This window comes from Symphalangus syndactylus, chromosome 16, assembly GCF_028878055.3.
Source record: "Symphalangus syndactylus isolate Jambi chromosome 16, NHGRI_mSymSyn1-v2.1_pri, whole genome shotgun sequence".
Taxonomy (NCBI): Eukaryota; Metazoa; Chordata; class Mammalia; order Primates; family Hylobatidae; genus Symphalangus; species Symphalangus syndactylus.
In genome coordinates, this window is record NC_072438.2 from 89,134,125 (window position 1) to 89,157,102 (window position 22,978).

Below are 22,978 nucleotides of genomic sequence, written 5' to 3' on the forward strand. Positions count from 1 at the left end.
TGAACTTCACCTTACCTCATCCTCCTTGTCTGCTTTCAGGACCAATGGTTGGATAGCCACTTAGAGATTGCTCTCTCCCCACCCTGACCTACATCCACAACTACTTTGCCAAATGCCTGCCCAGGATAATTCTTTATCTGCTTTCTCCACTCTTCTACTTGAATTGACAAGCACTTCCACAGAAAATCACAGCATAATATCCATTAGTTAACCTTGAAAAAAGAAATTGATATTAATATGGAGTTAGTGTGGAGGAAGAAGAGATTAGTTTCCATTGAACCATCAGTATTTATGAAATATCCTTTATTAGTATCTGATTAATTTTGTGTTTAAAAAATTCCATCCCACATAGTGAAGGCTTCGAAATTTTTTACTCATTGCAAGAAAACAACCCCTAACCTCCTCACTCTCCCAGATGACCACACCTGCTACTTTATTGAAAGTTTAAAAAGAAACCTTTTAATTTGGACTTGCTCAAATTTCTTCTTTTGTGTCTTGAGATTTCTCCCCACATTTTTTTTTCCCTTTAGTTTAGGAGATGCACTTGTCTGTAATTGTAAGGCCAGCCCATTTCCCTGTGCCTGTCCTTCCGTCCTGCTGCACAGCTTTGGGGATCCTGATTCCCTGGTAGCACCCTTCTCTTTTGCTTCAGTGAATAACTTTCTGTTCACTGGCTCTTCCCCTTCTACCTACAAATGTGTTCAAATATCCTTATTTAAAAATGTCCCTTAGACCCTTTTATCTTCTCTAGAGATCTCTTCTTGTTCACTAACAAATTCCCCAATATAAATCTACATTTGTTGCCTCCACCTCTTAAGGATTCATTCAATCTCTGACCGTTGGAATTTGGAATTGGCTTTCAATAACTCCACTGAAACATTTCTGGTGATGGATGTCTTCCTGAGGGCTATATTCAGGAGGTTTTTTTCCTTAACCTGTCTTTAGCTTTTGACTCTAATGACTACCTCTCATTAAAGCCCTGCTTTCATCCTGGGTTTTCACTTTTCTGAGAGTTCTTGTTATCTCAAGGAGAAAGAACATTTTCTCCCTTTCTTAGTCATTTTCTACTGTTACCTACTTTGTAACGTTAATCTTGTGACTGCTAGGGGTTCAATAATTACCTCCGTGCAGATGATTTTGCTATTTTAATGAATTCTAAGGCCCATTTTCTAATTCACTGATGTTTATCTTCATCTCATATTGCAAGAGTGCCTAAAGATCGACATGATTGATCAGCCTATTTATCCCTTCAGATACACTCCTTCTGAATTCTGGTTTCTATTATTGACCAAACTTTCCTTCCAGCTCTCAAGCCCCTCTTTCTATTCACATTAATTCAGTTCCTACTGATCTACCTCATCCATGACTCTTGAAACAAGCTTTCTATACTCATTCCCACTACAACTGCCCTAGTTCAGCCCTCAGTTGTCTGTAGCTTAGATTTTTCAATAGCTGCTTATTTTGTCTCCCTCCCTCAGTGCCTTCCAACTTCAATTTCACTCACATACACGAGATGAATCCCCCTAAAGCAAAACTCTGCTTGTGCTGTAACTCGACGCTAAAGTTGAAATTTCAGCAATATACTAGACTAGAAACAGATTTTCAAAGGAGATATCAGAGATCAGCCTCATAAATCTGAAATTCCCCACCCATAAGGAATGTTTTGGTGAGTTGGGAGATTGAAGTTGGGAGATGATTTTGAGGATATTATTGGAAAGAGCTGTGCTGTGAGCCCTACCCTCTGGCGATCAGCAGAGATGAGTGGATCTTCAAGACTAAACAGGCGTGCTTCAATGGGGGGAACTACATGTTCCCTGAAGTTGAAGGATACTTCAGGATGGTCCCTAGCTCCTGCAAGAGCAAGCTGAGGCAGTGTATTGCAGCCTAGTAAAGGGCTACACCACGGATGCCAATGCACAGCCCCTTCAGCAGGAACCTGAGTCTGGGATGATTTGAAAGGGGATTCCACTCCAAAGAGCAGATGTTGGAGTGGAAGGACCCAAGTAAAGTTGTGTGAAGAACACTGCTAGGGATAGAAGCTGACTGGGGATGAGGAGAGGCTGGTTGAAGGCAAGATCCAGGTTCTGTCAAGGTTGTTGCAGGCAGTTGGGAGTGGGTGGGGGCACAGGAGACTCTGAAGAAAGTATGTGAGAAGTCAACTTCAAGTAGTTTCTAGGTCCAGAAATTACGAAACCTTCTCCCAACAGTATTAGACAGGATGAATTTTTCCAACCACCATGTTCTTCCTTCCCACTGCTACCCACTTCAATCCTGGTGGATAAGAAATATCAGCTGGCAAGTGAGACAGCTGCTCATCATAAGGTAGAAATAAAAGGTCAGTTGCATGCTGCCTGCAGGCACCCAGTAGCCCATCTGCTGCTGGAAGAAGGGCAAGGTATTACATTTGGATGAGGGTTGAAGGATTGACCAGTGTATTAAATCTGATAAACTTAATCACTGAATTAAGATTATGTCTGAGACAAAGTAACCATTTCTATCAATTAAGATTGACCAAAAATGTTATGAGACTCAGCATTTTTTTCCAGAGAAGAAGGATAGTCTTACGGAGCAGATTTAAAGAGATAGTGAGAGACTCCTTAAAAAAGTTGATTTCATGATGACATGCTATATAGGTCTTGCTTGTATGGTGAACTGGACAAAATCACTGATGTCTTTTCAGGGTCTCCTGAAATAGAGCAGACTTTGCATGGTGACTTTTAGAGCAATCTCTTTCTCTAGCCTCATTTTTCACTTATTTCATGCCTATCTTGGTGTGTGGTGACTGAAAGAGCAAAGATTTGAGTGGCATGTTTGCTACTCACTAACCAGGCATTTTTGGACAGACTCTATAGTCTCCAGAGCCTTTATTTCCTTATCAGAGGTCCCAGTTCATCTTGTGTTGCTAAAACAAAATATCTCAGGCTGGGTAGTTTATAAAAAGCAGAGGCTTATTTGCTTATAATTCTGGTGGCTGCAAAGTCCAGGATTGGGCAGCTGCATCTGGTGAGGGCCTCATGCTATTTCAACTCATGGCAGAATGTGAAAGGGGAGCATGCATGTGCACAGAGATCACATGGAGAGAGAGGAAGTAGAAGAGAGAAACCAAGGAATCCAGACTCTTTGTAACACCTTGCTCTCATAGGAACTAATCCAGTCCTGTAAGAGTAAGAACTCACTCTCATAAGAAGGATTTATGAGGGATCCATCCATTCCATGACCCAAACACCTTCTACTGGGTCCTACCTCCCAACACTGCCATACAGGAGATCAAATTATAACATGAGTTTTGGCAGGGATAAACCACAACCAAACCATAGCATCAGGAGAATTGACTAATGTGTGTACTCTGTAAGTTTATTGTGAGGATTTAATGGGAAAATGTATCTAAAATACTTAACATGATGTATTAGTTATCTATTGCTGTGTAGCAAATTATCTCAAAATTTAGCAGCTTAAAACAACACCCGTTTATTATCTCGGAGTTTCTGTGAGTCAGAAACCCAGATCAGGACAGCTGGGCATTTCTAGCTCAGAGTCTCTCACAGTGTTGCAATCCAAGTATCTGCTGGAGCTTCTATCATCTTGAGGTTGGACTCATAAAGGCTCCACTTCCAAGCTCCCTTCTGTGACTGCTGCAAGGCCTCAGGTCCCGGCTGGAGGTTGGCTGGAGACACTGGAGACATCAGTTCCTTTACATAAGGCCCTTCCATGAGACAGCCCACAATGTGTCACCTGATTTCTCTCAGAGTGATTGAGGGAGAGAGTGATCAAAGCAGAAGTCACAGCATCTTTTTAATCTAATCTTAGAAGAGATCTTTCACCACATCTATGTTATTCATTCTGAGTAAGTAATTATGTCATTATATTCAGCCAAAAAGCATGAGAGGATTGCACAGGGTGTGAATATCTAGAGGAAAGGATCATTGTAGGCCATGCTGGAGGCTGCCTGCTATACACAGGGTCTACAATAGATGCTATTTCCTGCTTTGCATATCCTCACTCAGACTTCTGTATACCTCTAGTTGAAGGCATTCTCTAATTCTTCTGAGTTCATGGAACATGTTGCTTATTTTTCTTATCACTTTCTTCCTTATATTTATTTGTTCATTAAATAATGACACTCTACTATGATGAGGATACAGAGATGAGATATTTTTCCTGTCCCCAGGAAGGGCCACCAAGTCGCTCAACTCCAAGGGAACTGGCCATATTGTATACAATATGCCTTTAATTGGGTCACAGAGGTGCTTTTTTTTCCCAAGGAGCCCATTGTTTAGCAAGAGTAGCAGAGCTGAAAATTAGTAGTCATAATAGTACAGTGAAAATCCAGAAAACTATCTGGTGAATCTGAGAATAACTTCATGGAAGAAAAGAATATGTGAGATAGCATGGAAAAATGAAAAGGAATTTTCCAGGCAGAGAAAGAAACAAAGTACATTGTAGACTTCAAAGAGTAAACAGTTTCTGCCATCTCAATTCTCTGTCCCATTCTCCCTGCTCCATGAGGGCAATTGGCAAACTATAGCTCACAGGCCAAATCAGGCCTGATGTAAATACAGTTTGATTGCAATACAGCCACATCCATTGTTTTATATATTTTCTCTAGCTGCTTTTATGATACAACAGAGTTGAGCAGTAGTGACAGATTTTTTTTTTATGGTCCGCAAAGCCTGAAATATTTGCTGTCTGTCCCTTTAGCAAAGACCATTGCTGACCTCTGCTCTGTGATATAGTGAGAGCACGTGGTACAGAAGTAGGTGCTCAGGTATTTGCTAAACTAAGGAGCTGAATAATCACCAGTTGGCTGTGATTCCTCTGTACACAGCTGAGTAACAAATGAATCAGCATTTAGTCAACAGCTTAGATGATTTCTTACCAGTGATTCTCGACAAATGTTCTGACACATGGCTGTCCATAGTAATGAGAGTCTTTTAAAGCAAGAAATAAGCAGCAATTGTGCTAGTCTCTAGATCTGAGAGAAAATGATGTAGTTTTTCTAGCTTAGGAGATGTCATTTAGATGCATTTTTAATGACTATTTTTTCTTCCAAAAAATCAGCCATGCAAGTCAAGGAAAGATATGGCAGATATAACAATAGAACTTGTGTAAAGAAAGAATGTTATAAGCCTAATAATAGCATAAAATATCTAGGAGAATTTTTCAGAATTTCCTCTCCACTGAGCCTGAGGAGTATCTTTCATGTCATTGATTGTTATAAGAAAATCCAACGTCATCAACCACAAACTCAGCATCAAGTGGCTTACGCAATTTTTGCAGTTGGGTATGTTCATATTTTTCATAAACATAAAGTAGTACCACAGGCAGACTGACTTAACTTTAATGAACTACAAGAAATCTCAGATATTAAAATGAGGTAAGTGATAGAAATTTGTTGAAACATTTCTTTTAAAAAACTTAGATGCCCACTGAATAAACCACAGTGTCATAAATATTTGTATCAAAATAGACTGGTGATTAAAATTTCAGCTTTTTTGTCTAGTCCCTTAAAATGGAACACAAGAATGGTTAGAGTGATAAATGAACTGAAATGTTTCAGAAAAACCAAATTTCTTTATTCCTTTTTTTTTGAGATGGATTCTTGCTCTGTCATCCAGGCTGGACTGCAGTGGCAAGATCTTGGCTCACTGCAACCTCTGCCTTCCAGGTTCAAGTAATTCTCCTGCCTCAGTCTCCTGAGCAGCTAGGATTACAGACACATGCCACCATGCCCGGCTAATTTTTGTATTATTATTATTATTTTTTAGTAGAGATGCAGTTTCACATGTTGGCCAGGCTGGTCTTGAACTCCTGACCTCAAGTGACCCGCCCCTCCCAGCCTCCCAAAGTGCTGGGATTACAGGCATGAGCCACCATGCCTGGCCAAGTTTCTGTATTCTGTATTAACTTTTTGTATATTCCATTTTAATTTATAGTTTGATAACTAAAATTTGTTGATTTACTGTTCCTGGTTTAACTAAGAATGCAAGTAGTATCCTAAGTTTCAACACAAAGGCATATTAACTTCCTTGAGCTCTAGGAAACATCACTGGAATGGTAGTACCTCAGAAGCCAGTCCTAAGAAATGGCACCTTCTTCTCAATCATAGGCACCAAAGACAAAAATAGACCCCATTGTAGAGATGAGTGTTGGGGTTTGATGGTGAATAGTGGGGGTAGATAAAACACCTAAGTTGGAACCAATTGAAAAGAATAGTGTATTAGTCCGTTTTCATGCTGCTGATAAAGACATATCTGAGACTGTGCAATTTAAAAAAGAAAGAAGTTTAATTGGACTTATAATTCAATGTGGCTGAGAAAGCCTCACAACCATGGAAGAAGGCAAGGAGGAACAAGTCTTGTCTTACATGGATGGCAGCAGGCAAAGAGAGAGAACTTGTGCAGGGAGACTCCTCTTTTTAAAACCATTAGATATTATGAGACTTATTCACTATCATCAGAACAGCATGGGAAAGACTTGCCACCATGATTCAATTACCTCCACCACGTCCCTCCAACAACACGTGGGAATTCAAGATGAGATTTGGGTGGGGGCACAGCCAAACTATATCAAATAGCATAAGATGGAGAGTAAAATGTATTTTTTGTCAATTTTAATGCTATTTTAAAAAATAAACTTTTAATTTTAGACCAATTTTGGTTTTACATAAAAATTTAAATGGTTTATAGAGTTCTCATATACGCTACACCCAGTTTCTCTTATTCTTAATATGTTATATTAGTTTGGTAAATTTTTCTTATTAATGAACCAATATTGATATGTTACTACCAACTAAAGTCCTACTTTATTCTGATTTTCTTAATGTTTCCCCTAATATCCATTTTCCATTCCAGAATCCCACCCAATATAAGTTACATTTAGTTATCATGTCTCCTTAAGTTTTTGTTGGCTGAGAAAGTTTCTGAGACTTTACCTGCTCTTGATAACTGTATTAGTCCATCTTCATACTGCTATAAACTGATTCCAGTTTTTGGTGATCATTAATAAAGTTGTTATAAACATTTATGTGCAGGTTTTCGTGTGGACATAAGCTTTTGATCCATTTGGGTAAAAATCTAGGAGTGCGATTACTAGATCATATGTTAATACCACGTTTAGCTTTGTAAGAAACTGCCAAACTGTCTTGTGAAGTACCATTTTGCAATCCCACCAGAAATGAATAAGAGTTCCTGTTTCCCTATATTCTTGTGAGCAATTGGTGTTGTTATTTATAAAAAATTAGCGATAATAATAGGTGGTGTTTAGTTAATGGCATCTCATTTTTGTTTTAATTTTTAATTTCCTAATTACATGATGTTGAGCATCTTTTTGTATGTTTGTTCACTACCTGTGTATCTTCCTTGGTGAGGTGTCCAAATATTTTGCCCATTATTTAATTGGGTTGTTGGTTTTCTTATTGTTGAGTTTTGAGAGCTCTTTTTATATTTTGGATAGGTTTGTTAGATATGTTTTGCAATTTTTGTTTCCCAGTTTATAGCTTGTCTTTCCAGGCTATTAAGAGTGTCTTTTGCAGATTAAAAGTTTTAAATTTTAATACAATTCAATTTACTAGTTTGTTCTTTCATGAATTATATTTTTGGTTTTGCATTTATAAACTTATCATCAAACTTAGGTCACACAGATTTTTCTTCTGTGTTTTCTTCAAAAAATTTTATAGTTTTGCATTTTACATTCAGGTCTTTGGTCTATTTTGAGTTAATTTAAGTAAAAGTCATAAGGTCTTTCTTTTTCTGGGTTCATTGTTTGCATAAAGATATACAGTAGTTCCAATAACATTTGTTGAAAAATATCCTTTTTCTTCATTGAATTGCCTTTGTTCATTTGTCCAAGTTTTACTAATTATATTTGTGTGGTTCTTTATTTGGGCTCTTTTTAAAAAATTTTTATTTTTAGTTCTGGTGTACATGTGCAGCATGTGCAGGTTTGTTATATAGGTAAAAGTGTGCCATGGTGGTTTGCTGCACCTAGCAACCCATCACCTATGTATTAAGCCCAGCATGCATTAGCTATTTTTCCTAATGCTCTCCCTCCCCACTCAACCCATCCCCCAACAGGCCCTAGTGTGTGTTGTTCCCCTCCCCGTGTCCACGTGTTCTCATTGTTCAGCTCCCACTTATAAGTTAGAACATGTTGTGTTTGGTTTTCTGTTCCTGCATTAGTTTGCTGAGGATAATGGCTTAAGTCAAGAAACAACAGATACTAGTGAGGTTGCAGAAAAATAGGAATGCTTTTACACTGTTGTTGAGAATGTAAATTAGTACAACAATTGTGGAAGATGATCTGATGATTCCTCAAAGATCTAGAACCAGAAATACCATTTCACCTAGCAATCCCATTACTGGGTATATACCCAAAAGAATATAAATTGTTCTATTGCAAATATACATTCACACCTATGTTCATTGCAGTGCTCTTTATTTTTAAAATTGATCTATGTGTCTATTCTTTTGCCAGTATCACATTGTCTTGATATTGTAGGTTTATAGTAAGGTTTGAAATTGAGTAGTGTGAGTACAACTTTTTTCATTTTTAGTGTGGTGTTGGCCATTCTAGCTCTTTTGTTTTCCATATAAGCTTTAAAATCAGTTTGTCAATATCTATAAAGACACCTTTCTGGACTTTTTATGAAGGTTGTGTTGAATCCATATATCAATTTAGGAATAAATGACATCTTGACAATATTAAGTCTTCCCTTCCATGAACACTGAGTAACTTTACATTTATTTAGATCTTCGATTTCTTTTTTCAAAGTTTTGTAACCTTTTATTAATTGACCTAGTATATATTTTGTTAGGTTTCTACCTAAGAACTTAATTCTTTTCCTTTTTGGTAATGAGATTGTGTTTTTTATTTCCAAATTTCAGTTGCTCACTTCTGGCATATAGGAAAGCATTGTATTCTACAACCTTGCCATATTTACTTATTAGTTTCAGGATTATTTTTTGATCTATTCTTTGAGAGTTTCTACACAGAGAATGACGCCATCTACCAAAAAGGATAGATTTCTTCCCTATCTGTATACTTTTTATTTCTTTTTGAAATCTTACTACAGTAGTTATGACTTCCAATGTGATGTCAAATAGGAAGGGAGACCCTTCCCTTGTTCCCTACATTAGGAAGAAAGCATCCAGTTTCTCACAATTAAGTACAATGTTAGCTGTAGGGTTTTTGTAGATGTTTTTTAGCAAGTTGTAGAAGTTTCCCTATATTCTTCATTTGCTGAGAGATTTTAATCATGAATAGGTGTTGAATTTTGTCAAGTGCCTTTTTGGTCTCAATTTCTATAATTATGATGGATTTCATTGTATAGTTTTCAGATGTTCAACCAGCCTTGTATTATATATCCAAAATAAATTCTGCATGGTTGTGATCAAAGTTAAGGTAGAAATAAGAGGCAGCATGTCAAACTATATGCTAATTATTAAATGCAAATCAAATACTCTCACACTTCATTTTTTTCTAACACCAAATGATGTTCCAATCAAAACAAACAAATGAACAAACAAGCAAAACCTTTCCTAATTATAATCTTCAATAGTGATAATCATGGGTAAAAATCACAATCTGATGAGTATCTTTTGCAGGTGATTGGAATGGACAGATACTCAATTGTCTTCTCTATAAATGCTAAATGATTTCAGAGTGAGACAGAAGGCCGTATGGTTGGTTAGCAGCCAGTGAACTTAAGAAGACAGATTTATAGGGAGGGTTAGTTTTACCTGAAACTGTGTAGTTCGGTTCTAATTGACTGCGATTTGTATGTGTTATATAGTTTATAAAATGATAGCTTTTCAGAAACATCCTGTTTTTCTCGTAAACTGACAATTTATAATTGTATAAATTTATGGAGTATGAAGTAATGTTCCTGTTTTCTATTAATCTATGGAATCAAAATGTATGATTGAAAGAGATAGCATATATGGGTCAGTACCCTGGTCAATAAAAGTATTATTTTATTGCCCATAAGCTGAAACCAAAGCACTACTACTACTATTATGACTACACACACACACACACACACACACACACACACACATCATTAGACAGATATATACTTGGCTACTATAATGAGTGGTGCAAATAAGAGCTAGACCAAGACATCTGCTGTTTGCTATGGAAGTAGACATTAGGCAACATAAAAATATTGTTGACAACCATACATAAAGGTTCTATGATCACAATCAGGAACAAAGAATTCCAGGTATTTGCTTGCTGTGGTGAGGAGCAATTCCAACAGGTTAATTAGAAAAACACATCCACTCACAACAGGACCACTTTCTCTTTTGTGGACTGTGTCACTAGAGAAATCTGACCCGTGATGTTCTCACTGTTACCCACACTGAGTCTTTTAATATAATGAAACATTATTTCCACTGAAATATCATGAGGACCATCTGCACAGTCTTCTTACACATTTTTGCCAGATTTCCTCTTCAGCAAACTCCTGGGGATGCAACATCTTTCTTACTCAAAACCATCTATGGACAATTCCTCCAGACTGATTTTTCTATCATTTGACAAGTAGTTCATTAAGCTTTAAGTATTCTCCTGTGAATTATGACCATGTTACGCCTTATGTGATTGAGATTGCTTCAAAGCTTCCAATGAGAGAGAGGAGATAGGGGTGGTGATTGGGTTTCTTACGTGTCATTTGGCCTCAGGCCTCACACAGTTACTCGCATGACAACCACAACCATTGCATCTCTAGATCCACGTGTGCTTCAAGAGTCGAGAAGTAACTCTGTCAGATGGCAAAACAGGGCTCTAAGAGGAGATGAAGAAGGAACATCTGAGTCAATGTTGGAGAGTATTGAGGCCAAGGCACACTCCTGTCATACACATATTTATGAGTTGGATTACTGTGTACTTTCTACCATTTCTTTCATTGTTTTTCCTAGAACTTCTGTCCTAGGAAGCACTTGGAACTAGTGATAACTGTCAGAACAGATGAAAGCAAGAAGTAACTTTAAGCTTTGTTTAAAGATTTAGTGTTTCTGTTTCTTTGTTGACATGAAATGTCATATGAAATACTGAAAGTCAGAAATCAAATTTGTGTGTTTGAAATTTAGTAAAAAGTAAAGTGAACTTTGTCCAAATGCCATTCAAATATAAAATAATTTAACTGTAACTCACACTGCCCACATTAAGATTAGCTTGGGACACAGGAATTAGTTAAAAATTATTGATCTTTTAGGTTGATGGTCAGAGGACTGTAGAATTATAATACATGTATTAATCTCCTTGTTTATGCCAGACACAGAGTTGGGCGTTATCACTAGAGTAAAAGACAGTGTGTGTTGAGGGCTTGAGTAGAGGAATGCAGAGTGGTAAGCAAGTAACCAGAGGAAACTCAAAATAGACCTGAGGTCAGAACATACTTGTAGAAGCAGGTCATGCTGCAGCTGGTTCTTAAAAGATATATGGGTGTAGTAGAAAGAATAATGATCCCTCAAAAATGATCATTTCCTGATCTCAGGAACCTGTGAATATGTTCCTTTGCAAAAAGGACTTTGTAGAAATTATTAAGTTAAGGATATTGAGATGGGTGAAATTATCTTGAATGACCTGGGTGGATCCAAGGTAATCACAGGGATCCCCACAAGCAAAAGAGAGTGGCAGGAGAGTCGATGCAGATGTGATGCAGAAAGTCAAATATAGCATATTCTCACTCACATGTGGGAGCTACAAATGTTGATCTCACGGAGACAGAGAGTAGAATGATGTTTACCAGGGGCTGGGAAGGGTAGAGGAGGGGGGCAGGAATAAAGAGCAGTTGGTGAATAGATCCAAAATCCAGTCACACAGATGGAATAAGATCTAGTGCTCAGTGGTACAATAAGGTACGACTATGGCTAATGAGAATTTATTGTGTATTTCAAAATAACTAGAAGAGTGGAATTGGAATGTTTGTAACACAAAGAAATGATACATGCTTGAGGTGATGGATACCCAATTACCCTAATTTGATCACTGCACATTGTATGCTTGTATCAAGATTTCACATGAACCCCATAAATACGTAGTATTATGTACCCATAAAAATTACAAATAGAAAAGTAAAAAAGAAGCAAGTGTGATGATGGAAGCAGAGGCAGAGTGATGCTATTGCCGGCATTGCAGATGAAAGGATGCCACGAGAAGGCAGACGCTCTCTAGAATCTGGAAAAGGCAAGGAACAGAGTCTCTCCTAGAGCCTCGAGGAAGAATGAAGCTCTGCTGACACCTTGATTTTAGCCCCACAAGACTCATTTGAAACTTCTGTCATCCAGAATTGTCAGAGGATAAGTTTGTGCTGTTTCAAGCCACTAAGTTTATAGTAATTTACTACAGCAGGAACAGGAAACAAATACAGTGGGAATTAGCTGGTCTCAACTGCTGGTGAGAAATGGTAGAAAGCAGGGAGCTAGGAAAGAAAGATATTCTAGGAGAGAAAACAGGCGCTGCAATGGAGAAAGGCATAGGAGACAATGTCCTGTTTGGGGCACTCAGAATCAGCCAATGTACCTGTAACAAAGTGTATGTGAAGGAATATGATCAAAGTGGTGCTGCAAAACTGGATGAGGACACGCACCCTGAAGGGAAGCACTGAGGCGCTGCACTTGTCTGGAAGGCAATGGGAGCCACTCAGCGGGGAAGTGCAGAATCATACTTAACACTTAGATACATCACTCTGGAGGCCCAGTGAATGCTGGGGTTGTCCGCCAGCTGCAGGAAGAATCAGCTGTGAAGATCTGTGAAAGCCAGGTGTGAGACAGCCATGGGAATGCAGAAAGGGAATGACTTTATATGATATTGCAGGAATAGAAGTGAAAGAGTTGTTGACCATGTGGCCACAATGGGGAGAAAGACTTAGGCATTTCATGTCATGTCAGTTTTTAGAATTGAGCGATCGAGTGCCATTAACTAAAGGAGAGAGGGAAATGGTATTTGTTCCTGTTCAGCATCTGCTTGATTTCTATCTGGGTTTTGTCTCTCCCTCCCCACTTTCAGTCCATGAGAAGGTATCCAAGAACCCTGAGAAGGGTGAGGCCAGGCCTGAGGAGAACAGAGCTGCCCATTGGATTCCTCTGGCCAGTGTGATTGGCTCAGTGTTAGACATGTGACCTAGGCCAGTCCAGTCGAATGCCTCTCAGGGCTCTGCTGAGGATGCTGGGAAAATCACCTCCATCATAGCAGCACAGCTCTGCCCTAGATTTTCTGCTTGAGTAGGACCCAGATGCACGTATTGGAGAAAGATGGTGGCAGCCATTAGTAACCACAAATGTCTATCTATACAAAGGTAAACCTTAAGAAATAACAAAATAAAATAAAATAAAATGGAACTAGCAGAACTGAAAGGTAGAGCAAGATCAGGTCAACTTAGTAACAGTACTGGAGTTTCTGATCCTATCCTGGATCCACAAGTTTGATTTTTTTTTTTTTTCTTATTTGCAACCAAAGTTATCTTAGAAGAGTAGAGAAGAAAGGGCAAGCTTGGATGTTTCTGTTTGAAGACACTTGGGTGGAGCTATGTAGTAAGCAAATAGAAAAATGGATGTAATGATTAAAATGTTATGTAAATGAAGATATTTATTTGGGATTTATCAGCTCATTGATCATATTAACCTGAGGGTGTACTACCTGAGACTACAAGAGGCTTAAAGTCAGAAGCTGAAGACTACCAATGGTCAATAGTCAGACATAGAGAAAATAGCTAGGGATAGTGAGAAACCATTACCAGAGAATGAACCTAAATTGGTAAATTTGGAAAAATGAAGAGAATAAAATCAGCAGAAAAAGGCTTTGAGGTGGCCGGGTGGGGTGGCTCATGCCTGTAATCCCAGCACTTTGGGAGGCCGAGGCAGGTGGATCACGAGGTCAGGAGATCGAGACCATCCTAGCTAACATGGTGAAACCTTGTCTCTACTAAAAATACAAAAAAATTAGCCGGGCATGTTGGCGCCTGTAGTCCCAGCTACTCGGGAGGCTGAGGCAGGAGAATGGCCTCAACCCAGGAGGCGGAGCTTGCAGTGACCCGAGATCCCACCATTGCACTCCAGTCTGGGTGACAGAGCAAGACTCCAACCCCCCCCCCCAAAAAAAAAAAGAAAAAAAGAAAAAAAAAAGGCTTTGAGGTAATTTGTCAAAATATAAATTAGTATTGGCTATTTTGGGATATTGAGGGTATAAATGGTTTTCTTTTATATTTTCTTCCACTTGTTTTCTAATATTCTGAGTATTGCTTCTAAAATAAAACATACATTTTATTTAAAGACAAATTAACTTAAAAATGCACATCTTTTTTTCAAAGGAGACTAAGTGATCAAAACTTTTCAAAGTTACTGGAAGAAGTGGCACAAGTACGAACTGGAAATAAGACACATTCTGAAAAACTTAAACATTAGAGTCTAGAGAAGCAATGAATAAAAGTAAATTTATTTCTAAAACTTTTACATTGCCTGATATTCTATCAACTTTGGTGCTGCATTTTCATTACTTAACAGTAGACTTTTTTAAAAGAAAAAGCACACACAATAAAATATTATGGTAATAGTAGTATATACATATAGTAGGCTCACTGAGTAGGTTTCTCAGGCAGTTTAGATAGTCATCATTCGGTGGAAGATGCTTTATTCTTTATTCTTTTGGTAATGCCTAAATTCTTTTGTAGAGCAACAGTATGAAAACCACGTTTCAAATGACTTCTTTTTTTAGTTTTTAATTTTTATGGGTACATAGTAAGTGTATATATTTATGGGGTACATAAGATATTTTTATACAGGCATGCAATGCATGATAATCACATCAGGATAAATAGTGTATACATCCCCTCAAGCATTTATTCTTTGTGTTTCAAACAATCCAATTATACTCCTTTAATTATTTTAAAATGTACAATTAAATTAGTTTTTATTATAGTCATTCTGTTGTGCTAGCAAATATAGGTCTTATTTATTCATTATAACTATTTTTTGTACTGATTAACCAAAATTTCTTTGTACTTTATAAGTATATACAGTTCTTCTGTTTATGGCCAAAGAAATTCTGTGAAAATAACTTGCAACAGAGAACAAAGAGGCAGTGATACACAGAGATCAAAAGAAAACTTTGCCTTTGAAAAGACTTCAGAATAAAGTGTTTTCTTAAAGTGATGGAACTTATTTAAATGTATCTCAGCAGATCAACTCCTCCATCTCTCTGACTGTACATAGGTGTATTTGTCACCATTAATTTTTTTGTAAAGTTGGGGTCTTGCTATGTTGCCCAGGCTGGTCTCAAACTTCTGGGCTCAAGTGACCCTCCTGTCTCGACTTCCCAAAGTGCTGGGATTACAAGGCATGAGCCACAGCACCTGGCCTTGACATCATTTTTGACAATTCTAGACAAAATAACTAAACTACTTTCTTCACAAAAATTAGAAAGAGAGAAAGAAAGAAAGAAAGAAAGAGAAAAAGAAAGAAAGAAAGAACGAACGGAGGGAGGGAGGGAAGGAAGGAAGGAAGGAGAGAAGGAAACACTAATTAGTGTGTCTAAACCTCCTGGAAAGCCCCTGAGCTGCTTGGTAATGAAGTTCTTTTAGCATTACAGTAACCAAACTACCTAGAACAGAACTCAAGATGACGTTCCTGTTGTTTTTCCTATAGTAGAGGATTCATGATAAACTTTCTAGGGTCTTTCCCACAGGTGGGGTTGATATACTTTGGATGAATTAAAATAATAAACTGATTTCCTGGTGGATTTTCATTTACAAATATCTGGGCCTTAGGATTGCAAGGTAGGCCTTGTCATAGTAGGCTCCAAATGAAATGACAAAATGACAGGCGTGCCAGGCAGCATTGAGGACTCTGCTACCCAGGATGCACCGCCTCATGCTGGCACTGGCCATGGTGCTGGCCTGGAGCTGGCATTGGCCTGATCTGGCCCAAGAGCTGTTGGCAGCCTGGGCTGGGCAGTGGCTGTGTGCTATGGCAACAGGGAGCAGAATGATCAGCACAGCTACATTTCAACAAAGGATGTGGTGTCTGCTGTCACTTTGGGAAAGGGGTTTCAAGGAAGAGAAGCCCCCTTATAATGCCTTGACCTGGAAAACCTCCACCACAGGGATAGCCTAAGAAGTCCTTGCTTCCTGCAAAACTCACCCATGACCTACGGGTTACTAGGCTGAGGAGCTGGAGTCCCCAGGATGAGGTCTTCACCAAAATGTACAAAGCCAGATATCCCATTGTGAAATACACAGCCCAAAGAATTCTTAATGAGAACAGGAGCTCCAGCATGGACTTGAAACTGAAAGCCCAGACCCACTTTGACATAAAGGATGAATTCTGCTGTTCCATTGGCAGGATTAGGTTCTTGAGAGGGCAGGGCAGGCGGACACTCAGGTGCTAAATCTTCTGCAAAATAGGCTGCCTGAAGCCTCTGAATCACCTGAATAAAACTGTTAATTAACCTTGAATAAAAGTAAAATGACATAAAAAACTCTTTACAAGCCAACTGTCACATGCCTTAATTTTAATAAGTTAATTCATTTTAGCCTTCCCGCTAGTGACAGTAATGCATATACTCAGAAATGTCTGGAATACTAATATTTTGAAATATATTTCTAAGTTTAGTTGTACATTTTAATAATTTTATTTTGTTCCACTCTTTCCTTCAGTTCTCATAATTCATCAAAATAGTGTTTGAATTGTGATCAGTTTTCACAACAGGAGACTGATTATTTAAATATCTAAGGCAGTAGGACCCAGGATGTGAATAATGTGTGGGGCATATAATAAACAATTCTAATTAATGATGATTTTTTCTTATTTAATCCAAACACTTTAATGACAGATTATTCCAATTTTTGATGATTCTGTTATGGAGATTTATACTCTGAGTAACAGAAAACTGAACCAACAGTGGCATAAAGCAAATAAATCACGTACAATACCAAGTTCAGAGGTAGAGTGTTGTAGGGATGGTCAGCTCAGCAGTTCAACAGCTTCATGATCCAGGTTCTTTCTACCTCTCCAACCTGCTGTCGGATTGTTCTTTTAACCTGACTCTTCCATAGATAAACGCCCAAGTTCTAGGCATCAAATGAAGTCAACAAGGTTCAGAAGCAAGAAAGAGAGGAAGTCTGCCATATGTCTCAGTTCTCATCCTGGAAAATCTTTCTGAATCTTTGGAAAGATTTGCTTTCCCACTTTAATGCTCAGAGGTATCAGAGGCCTCCATTTAAATGAATCACTTACTGGGTGGAAAAACGGTTGGAATGGTTCTCAGATTTGAGTCCCTGGGCCAGTACCATCAGTATCACCCAGGAACTTGTTAAACATGCATATTCTTAGACTACATCTCAAGCCTATTGTGTTAGAAACTCTTGGAGCTGGGCTTTGCAAGCTGTTTTTAATGAGCTCTCCAAGAGATGCAGCTGAGAGGTAAAGACTGATAACTGCTGGCTTAGACTGATTACTGTTCACCCTCTGGGCCTGGGGACATGTATGGCTTTCCCAGAAGTCATGACGTGTGCACTCAGAGGTTATGAGAAGCCTCTCAGAGGTTTTACTGCATTGTTCTTCCTTTTTAATCTAATGGTTAGGAATATTTTAAGGATCAAGTTCTTATTAAATTGTGATCAGGTGTCTGTCAAAATGACACCTCACTTGTTTGGGAGCTCTGTTTAGCTTTTTAAAACCTTTAGATTCAGTCAATTTTTTTAGTTTTGCTAAAATAAGTCTCCTAACAGAAGTGCTCAGTTGTGTAATGGAAACAATTAGCTAAAGACTAAATACCTGAATGACTTTTCTTGCTGCTGTATTGATAGTCAACTAAAGATAATTGAAACTGTTTCACTGGAGTTAAGTTTTAAGATAGCTTCAAGAAGAATTATTTCAGTGATTGTAATTAGCTATCTGTAATATGGACAGCTGTACTTCTCATGGTGGATATGACTCTTTTATACATGTAAAAACTATTGCATCTATTTTGAAGTTTTTACCAACAGGTTTTTAGGTAGCAGCTGGAGCAATGGAAGCAGGTTTATTGCAGCCAGTGATTGGAGCATTCACTGAACCTAAGCATTGCTCACTACATGCCTTAATTCACTGTTTCAACGAATCAGAAAAATCATTTGGAATCTTGTGATGTTGCCATAGTAACATTCATCATTGTAAAAAAAATGCCACTGGGACAAAGGGAGAGATATACTAACATATTTCCAGATACCCAGGTGTGTTCCTCCTGGCCCAGTCAGTATTGTTTGCCAAACAATGGGAAATCTTAAAACAGTGGATGAGAAAGGTGAACATCGTCTGTTGAATGAATTTTCCTTCCATTGTTCTCCAGGATCTTTCTCCTCTAAGACTTCCTGTATTCCTTGTTTATTGCCACATAAACTAAAGGGCTTCAAGTAACATACATTTATTCTTTCAATTTCCAGGGATCAGGAAATCACAGCCACAGATTAGCTGAGTCTTCGAGTCAGGGTTTCCCAGGTCAAAATCAAAGTGTTGGCATGGGGGTCAGTGTGATCTCAGGCCCAGAGTCTTTCTCTATGCTCTTAGTTTGCTGGCAGAAATCCTTTCCTCACATTTGTAGAACTGATGGCTCCCTTCTCTTGCTGGCAGTTGGCTGGGGGTCATTTTTAGCTCCTAACAGCCACTCTTCATTTCCTGCCACAGACCCTCTGTACAACAGAATAGTTGCTCCTTCAAAGCCAGCAGGAGAAGCTGTCTAGTACTTCAAATATCTAGGGTGGGGCATCCAGAATAATCTTCCCTTTGATTTGGTCAAAGTCAACAGATTAGGGATTTCATTTACTTCTGCAAAATTATCTTCACGTTTGCCTTACAAAGTAACCTAATTATGAAAATGACATCCTTTCACATTTGTGGATCCTGCCCATACTCCAGAAGAAGGGATTACACAAGAGTATGCACCAGTCTGGGCATCTTGACCACCTTCACAGAATTTTACTCACCACACTTCCCCTTCACTTCCATCCCATCTCTTCTTCTTGGTTGAGGTGTGTATGCACATAAATATCTATGTGTACCTGCACCTGTATCATATCATAATAACAGCAAAGCCCATGGAAAATAGAATTGTCAAGCCCATCAAAAAAATGATTTGTGATTTTTTTCTGACAACTTACTGCTCATGAGAAAGTTGAGATAATTCCAGCTTTAAAGATGCAAGTTCATTCAGAAAAGTTGTTTAAAAAAAACACAGAACCTTTATAAAGGCAAATCATAAAATTGTACTTTGCTTTGTGACTGAAAGGCTATTCTGACATAAACTGAGAAGGGTGTATGAAGTTCTAGATTTTAGGCAGAGTATGCAATGTCAGCAAATTTTAATTTCTCGCTCCCAGCTGACATGTGCTTTCCATGTCTTGTAGAAGAGAGATCTCAGGACTTTCCAAATCCTGGTGTTCTAGTGGGGACTTAGGTTCTTATGGGGGGGTTCAAGTGGTCTGCAAAATGAAGAAGTTGTAAAAGGTGCTGTTTGAGATCTCTGGAGCACCGGTGACATTGACTGCCACATTCCAAGATTGTGTGTCCTAAGCCAAACTCAAAATGCCTTTATAGAATAGTGCTGTTCATCCAGATCCAAGAATAGAATTAAAACCACTTGGCAATTCACTTCTTTGTGTTAGTAAAATAATTGCTGAGATAAAGACAGCAGATAGACCCTGAATTTTAAAAAGCTCTATATAGAAATTGCTGCCAGTTGATCCATAAAAAAAGAGAAAATCTAAAAATTCAGCTTACTGACTAAAAGGAAAGAAAAGAAAAACCTCTCTTATTGTAAGTTATATGTGTAATTTTCTGAGTTAAATAATTGTCAACAAACATGTCTTATTGATGGTGAAACTAATACATAAAAATAGCAGAAAATGTCTTAGGTTAATGCCCCTAAAGTTCCTCTGGGGGCTTTTTGTTGGTTTTGGTTATTATTATTATAAAAAACCTGATATAGACAGTGTGCTAGTTGTGTGATATAGCACAGTATTTTAAAACAGGTATTAAAATGCCATAGGCATATACTTTATTTTACTGATTTTCAAAGGGTGTAAAAATGGTCCTAACCCCCCAGTGTCTGTGAATGTGACCTTATTTGGAAATAGGGTCTTTGCAGAAAGTCAAGTTAAGATGAAGTCATTAGAGTTAGCCCTCATCCAATGTGATTATGACCTTTAAGGAAAGGGGAAATTTAGACAGAGAGACAGACACATGGAGAGGAAGAGGCCATGAAGACACAGGGAAAATGCCATCTACAGTCCAACTTGAGGTTGACAGAAGCTGGGAGAGAGGACTGTTCGGAACAGATTCTCCCTCAAAGCCCTCAGAAATAACCAACCCTGCCGACGTGTTGATTTCCAGCCTCCAGAACCAAGACAATAAATTGCTGTTATTTAAGTCACCCAGTTTGTGGTACTTTGTTACAGCCATCCCAGGAAACTGATATACATGGGTTCTTCCATTTTTAACTTCTTTTTACCCAAATGATTTCCCCCAATTATTTCATTAATCTTATACAATGTAATCACTTAAGATATGATTTTAATACTGTTTTATTTTACATATTTTAAGTGGTTTTCAGTCAATGCCCCTAGTTATAAATGGCTTGCCACATGATCCAGAAAGTTCCTAAGTTTCTACTCCCAAGAGTTCTCTCTCTGTTCCTTCAAAGATACCACCTACCATAGTCTGAGACTTTGGGACAAAATTTTTTCTCCTTCTCTGGCATTTATTATTGTTACAGGCATCATTTTCTTCTGTTTATCAGGACAGAACCTGAAAACAAGCAGAACTGTGCTGGGAAATTTTCTTTCACACACAAAGATTTGGAAGATGTCTGGGGAGAGAATATACACATGTGCTTTTTCAGTAACTCCATAGGGGATGGTATCTGGTAGTTTTCCATGGGGAGAAAAGACTGAGAAATTGACCTCACCCAGCATGCTCCTGGGCCTGAACATATAACATTTTTGTTGCAAGGGTTTTATTTATTTATTTATTTTTAAAGAAAAATCCTCAACCACACAGCATGAGCTCTATAATACCAGTTCTGCTGGTGGCACACAGAGTGGCTCTGGAAAGTAAATTTCTTACTCTTCTAATAATTGTAAACCATCTGCTAAGGTGATCTTTGGAGAACACCTAATTATGACTTTACATGTCACGGTGTAAAAAGTGGCACATAGTCTGGACAAAAAACACATAGTGAGGAATAATTCAAACCTGCTGACAGTAGTTGGTTTTGAATATTGAAGTGGGAAATTTTCTTTTTTACACTTTCTAAATTATTTAGTATTATTTATATCATAGTCAAGATTAAAATAGCACATAATTTTTAAAAAACTAAAATGCCTCATAAGCATCAGCACTGTGCATAATGTACAGACTGTCTTTCCATTTTAGTTTGACTGACCAGACATGTTTGGGACTTGATCACAACAGACAAATCCATTATGCCTATGGGGATGACCCACCTCTGCAGGGGACAGTTGACTTCCAGGTATGGTGTAAACTGAGGAAAGAACTGACAAGACAATGCCCAGTGTTTCAGCTAATCTATGAGACTGTATTGCCTGGGTACAAAATGGACTTTTTAAAAACAATTTAAAAACTAAATTACATATATCTTAATGGTCATACAGTGCAAGAGAAATTTGCAATCAGCATAAGTTTAAAATTCATAAGTACTCTTCATGGGCATACATTCTCTCAAAATAGCATAGGAATTTATATTTTAACGATTTTTCCACAAAATTCATTATCTTGATTGAAGCTGCTGAGACAGATGGATGCAGTTATAGCAATCAAGATCAAAACAAGGAAACAATCCTTAGTTGGTGGTGGTGGTGTGCAATTTTATTTTTTGTGTGTGTTTTTTGCTTGTGTGTGTGTTTTATTCTGAAGCCTTAGGCTGAAGTGTCCTCGAGTGGCAATAATGAGAGGGAAACTAATAATAAGAGTTATTAGGTGTGAGCATTCTGTTGTTTATTTTTTCTAATCTTTCCACTCTTACTTTCAAATCAGACCTGTGGCAGTTGCAAACACTATTGGCTGGAAAGGAAGGTTTTATGTTTTTGTTGTTTATGTGTTCATGTTTGTGTGTGGGGGGGATGCGTGAATGGTGGTCTGCTGTATTAAATTAACATTTTCGCCTAGTGTCCAAAAAGAAAGGGATCAATTACAGCAATTAAACGTTATTATTATTTTACAAAATTACTTATAATCTTTTTTGAAGGATTACCATTACACCTAGATGGGAGGAGTGATGGAAAATTAAGGCACAAGTGACATTGTACTTATTATTTAATGAGTACCTGTAGAACACCAAGAGCCAGACTGACTGCTTATGTATGTATTTGTTATCTCATTTACTCTCACAACAGTATTCTGAGGTGGCTTTTATTGTCTCTGCATCACTGGGAGGAAATTGAGACTAGGCAATTGTATTCACTTTTTTAGTCTATTAGGGTAATACCAGCTGCTGTAACAAATAAACCTTAAGATATCAAGGACTAAACATAATAGATATTGAATCTCATTGTGTAAGAAATCAGTAGTGTAAATGCTCCTAATTAGCTTGTGTCCCTGCAGTGACTCAGAGACCCAGATTTCTTTCATATTGTGGACCAATAATCTCTAAACCCTCAGTGTCCTGTGCATTTATCTGCTAAAGAGGATAAGAGAGGGCAGAGAAGGCAAACTTGCTTCTTAGCAACTCTTGTCCAAAAGTGACACATGGCACTTGGACTCATATTCCATAGATGAGAGCCACTCACATGGCCACCTGAGTATGAGAGAGGGTGGGAAAACATAGTTCCCACTGGGTAGGCACATTGCAATGGCAACTTCACAATTTATGAAGGACAATATACATTTCGATGTACAGAAAATTGTCTCTGACTCTCTTGTTCATTGATACAACATTGCCCACACACTCAATATGCATCATTGGTTTTCATAGCACTATAATTTTATTT